Raw genomic sequence first — 5435 nt, 5'->3', positions numbered from 1 at the left:
CCTGACTAGAGGATATCATCCCATGTGATTGAAGCGCACCAAACATAGATAAATTTCCAAATTCTGATCATAATTAATCAAAAGGGCTTATGTACAGACCCACATAGAGACATGCAGTGTTACACTTGTTGATTTGACTCGATTGGTATATATTTCAGGAGTCTGCAGTTCTGCTGGGGATGGGTGCTACCTGCTGCTGACAACATCCCAGAGGGTGCCTGGCTACGAGCTACATCCCAGAGGGTGCCTGACTACAAGCCACATCCCATAGGCTGCCTGACTACAAGCCACATCCCAGAGGGTGCCTGCCTAGAGGACATCATCCCATGTGATTGAAGCGCACCAAACATGGGTAAATTTCCAAATTCTGATCATAATTAATCAAAAGGGCTAATGTACAGACCCACATAGAGACATGCAGTGTTACACTTGTTGATTTGACTCGATTGGTATATATTTCAGGAGTCTGCAGTTCTGCTGGGGATGTGGTGCTACCTGCTGCTGACAACATCCTAGAGGGTGCCTGGCTACGAGCTACATACCAGAGGGTGCCTGACTACGAGCCACATCCCAGAGGTTGCCTGACTACGAGCCACATCCCAGAGGGTGCCTGACTACAAGCCACATCCCAGAGGGTGCCTGACTACAAGCCACATCCCAGAGGGTGCCTGACTACAAGCCACATCCCAGAGGGTGCCTGACTACAAGCCACATCCCAGAGGGTGCCTGACTACAAGCCACATCCCATAGGGTGCCTGACTACAAGCCACATCCCAGAGGGTGCCTGACTACAAGCCACATCCCAGAGGGTGCCTGACTACAAGCCACATCGCAGAGGGTGCCTGACTACAAGCTACATCCCAGAGGGTGCCTGACTACAAGCCACAACAAGATTTGTGAAGATTTCACATTTCGTTGGCCTGTTTAATTCATTCTTGGAAGTATATGTGCTTTTCGAATTGTTGTCAACGTACTTGAAATGAGGTACTTCATTACAAGTATGTAGACAGAATACATGTTAAACTTGTATCGAGGTACTATACAAGTTCATGTATTCACATACAAAAACTGCATGTTTGTAATGAGGTACTTCATTACAATCATGTAATTATAACATGCTTGCAATGAAGTACCTTATTGCAAGTATGTAAACGTTTCATGTGCGTAATGAAGTACCGCATTACAACCGTGAAACAAGTTAAGTTAATTTGTAATGCAGTTTGCTCATTACAAAATACGAAACAACATAAGTTTATTTGTAGTAAATTCATAACAAATAAAAAGAGAACAATTTGTTTAAGGAGTGTGTTTAAGTGTTTAATAGACACTAAGTTTTGTATTGTTACTACTTAATTTGTCTTTCAATTATTTATTAGTCTAATTGTTTACATGGTATTTGTTCTGGGGTAGCTTACATGGTTGCCACCATGTTGTTTTGTTGGTAACTCTTAAAGCTTTTAATGTGAAAGGTCATGACATTGTGTTGTGTGAATATGGAGGTTGTTTAAGAGTACTCATTACCGAGGTTATTTAATTACAAAGGTCATGACAATGTCTTAGCTGTCCTCATTAACGAGGTGATTTAATTACAAAGGTCATGACAATGTCATAGAGTACTCATTAACGAGGTTATTTCAATTATAAAGGTCATGACAATGTCATAGAGTACTCATTAACTAGGTGATTTAATTATAAAGGTCATGACATTGTCTTAGCTGTATAGAGTACTCATTAACAAGGTTTTATAATTACAAAGGTCATGACATTGTCTTAGCTGTATAGAGTACTCATTAACAAGGTTTTATTATTATAAAGGTCATGACATTGTCTTAGCTGTAAAGAGTACTCATTAACAAGGTTTTATCATTACAAAGGTCATGACATTGTCTTAGCTGTATAGAGTACTCATTAACAAGGTTTTATAATAACAAAGGTCATGACATTGTCTTAGCTGTATAGAGTACTCATTAACAAGGTTTTATAATTACAAAGGTCATGACATTGTCTTAGCTGTATAGAGTACTCATTAACAAGGTTTTATAATAACAAAGGTCATGACATTGTCTTAGCTGTATAGAGTACTCATTAACAAGGTTTTATAAATACAAGGCCATGACATTGTCTTAGCTGTAAAGAGTACTCATTAACAAGGTTTTATCATTACAAAGGTCATGACATTGTCTTAGCTGTATAGAGTACTCATTAACAAGGTTTTCTTATTACAAAGGTCATGACATTGTCTTAGCTGTAAAGAGTACTCATTAACAAGGTTTTATTATTACAAAGGTCATGACATTGTCTTAGCTGTATACAGTACTCATTAACAAGGTTTTATAATTACAAAGGTCATGACATTATCTTATCTGTATAGAGTACTCATTAACAAGGTTTTATAGTTACAAAGGTCATGACATTGTCTTAGCTGTATAGAGTACTCATTAACAAGGTTTTATAATTACAAAGGTCATGACATTATCTTATCTGTATAGATCATTAACAAGGTTTTATAATTACAAAGGTCATGACATTGTCTTAGCTGTATAGAGTACTCATTAACAAGGTTTTATAATAACAAAGGTCATGACATTGTCTTAGCTGTATAGAGTACTCATTAACAAGGTTTTATAAATACAAGGCCATGACATTGTCTTAGCTGTATAGAGTACTCATTAACAAGGTTTTATAATAACAAAGGTCATGACATTGTCTTAGCTGTAAAGAGTACTCATTAACAAGGTTTTCTTATTACAAAGGTCATGACATTGTCTTAGCTGTAAAGAGTACTCATTAACAAGGTTTTATTATTACAAAGGTCATGACATTGTCTTAGCTGTATACAGTACTCATTAACAAGGTTTTATAATTACAAAGGTCATGACATTGTCTTAGCTGTATAGAGTACTCATTAACGAGGTGGTTTAATTATAAAGGTCATGACATTGTCTTAGCTGTATAGAGTACTCATTAACAAGGTTTTATAATTACAAAGGTCATGACATTGTCTTAGCTGTATAGAGTACTCATTAACAAGGTTTTATTATTATAAAGGTCATGACATTGTCTTAGCTGTAAAGAGTACTCATTAACAAGGTTTTATAATTACAAAGGTCATGACATTATCTTATCTGTATAGATCATTAACAAGGTTTTATAATTACAAAGGTCATGACATTGTCTTAGCTGTATAGAGTACTCATTAACAAGGTTTTATAATAACAAAGGTCATGACATTGTCTTAGCTGTATAGAGTACTCATTAACAAGGTTTTATAAATACAAGGCCATGACATTGTCTTAGCTGTATAGAGTACTCATTAACAAGGTTTTATAATAACAAAGGTCATGACATTGTCTTAGCTGTAAAGAGTACTCATTAACAAGGTTTTCTTATTACAAAGGTCATGACATTGTCTTAGCTGTAAAGAGTACTCATTAACAAGGTTTTATTATTACAAAGGTCATGACATTGTCTTAGCTGTATACAGTACTCATTAACAAGGTTTTATAATTACAAAGGTCATGACATTGTCTTAGCTGTATAGAGTACTCATTAACGAGGTGGGTTTAATTATAAAGGTCATGACATTGTCTTAGCTGTATAGAGTACTCATTAACAAGGTTTTATAATTACAAAGGTCATGACATTGTCTTAGCTGTATAGAGTACTCATTAACAAGGTTTTATTATTATAAAGGTCATGACATTGTCTTAGCTGTAAAGAGTACTCATTAACAAGGTTTTATCATTACAAAGGTCATGACATTGTCTTAGCTGTATAGAGTACTCATTAACAAGGTTTTATAATAACAAAGGTCATGACATTGTCTTAGCTGTATAGAGTACTCATTAACAAGGTTTTATAATTACAAAGGTCATGACATTGTCTTAGCTGTATAGAGTACTCTCTAACAAGGTTTTATAATAACAAAGGTCATGACATTGTCTTAGCTGTATAGAGTACTCATTAACAAGGTTTTATAATACAAGGCCATGACATTGTCTTAGCTGTAAAGAGTACTCATTAACAAGGTGTTATAATTACAAAGGTCATGACATTGTCTTAGCTGTAAAGAGTACTCATTAACAAGGTTTTATAATTACAAAGGTCATGACATTATCTTATCTGTATAGAGTACTCATTAACAAGGTTTTGTAGTTACAAAGGTCATGACATTGTCTTAGCTGTATAGAGTACTCATTAACAAGGTTTTATAATTACAAACGTCATGACATTATCTTATCTGTATAGAGTACTCATTAACAAGGTTTTATAATTACAAAGGTCATGACATTGTCTTAGCTGTATAGAGTACTCATTAACAAGGTTTTATAATAACAAAGGTCATGACATTGTCTTAGCTGTATAGAGTACTCATTAACAAGGTTTTCTTATTACAAAGGTCATGACATTGTCTTAGCTGTAAAGAGTACTCATTAACAAGGTTTTATTATTACAAAGGTCATGACATTGTCTTAGCTGTATACAGTACTCATTAACAAGGTTTTATAATTACAAAGGTCATGACATTGTCTTAGCTGTATAGAGTACTCATTAACAAGGATTTATAATTACAAACGTCATGACATTGTCTTAGCTGTATAGAGTACTCATTAACAAGGTTTTATAATTAAAAAGGTCATGACATTGTCTTAGCTGTATAGAGTACTCATTAACAAGGTTTTATAATTACAAAGGTCATGACATTGTCTTAGCTGTAGAGTACTCATTAACAAGGTTTATAAATACAAGGCCATGACATTGTCTTAGCTGTAAAGAGTACTCATGAACAAGGTTTATATTACAAAGGTCATGACATTGTCTTAGCTGTAAAGAATACTCATTAACAAGGTTTTATAATTACAAAGGTCATGACTTATCTTATCTGTATAGAGTACTCATTAACAAGGTTTATAATTACAAAGGTCATGACATTGTCCTTAGCTGTATAGAGTACTCATTAACAAGGTTGTATGTATACAAAGGTCATGCCATTGTCTTAGCTGTATAGAGTACTCATGACAAGGTTTTATAATATAATAATAACATAAATAATAATAATAATAATATAATTAGAGGGGGTAACATTACAAAGAAGCAATTGTTGTAATGGTTACACAATCAGATGTATTACGATCCTTTTGTGGGGTGGGAGATGACAACCTTCACGTGGTCCCCCTGTTGTAACTAATTGTCATCAGCTGTATATACGTATGTATATAGCTCTATGCATCTAACCAATCTACCCCATCAGGTAAGATGGAATTTGACTCGATGAACTTTCAAGAATGTTCATGATCAGTCCATGAACAGCATTAAACAGTTCACAACATGTTCATTTAGAGCAGTTCATGAACCAAGTTCAAGAAACTGTTTATCTGTTCAATTGATGGACATTTGATAGGGGAACAACAAGGGAAGCGACGAGTTCTTTATTG

Source organism: Asterias rubens, chromosome 7 (genome assembly GCF_902459465.1).
Source record: "Asterias rubens chromosome 7, eAstRub1.3, whole genome shotgun sequence".
Taxonomy (NCBI): domain Eukaryota; kingdom Metazoa; phylum Echinodermata; class Asteroidea; order Forcipulatida; family Asteriidae; genus Asterias; species Asterias rubens.
Note: the sequence above shows the minus strand (reverse complement) of the source record.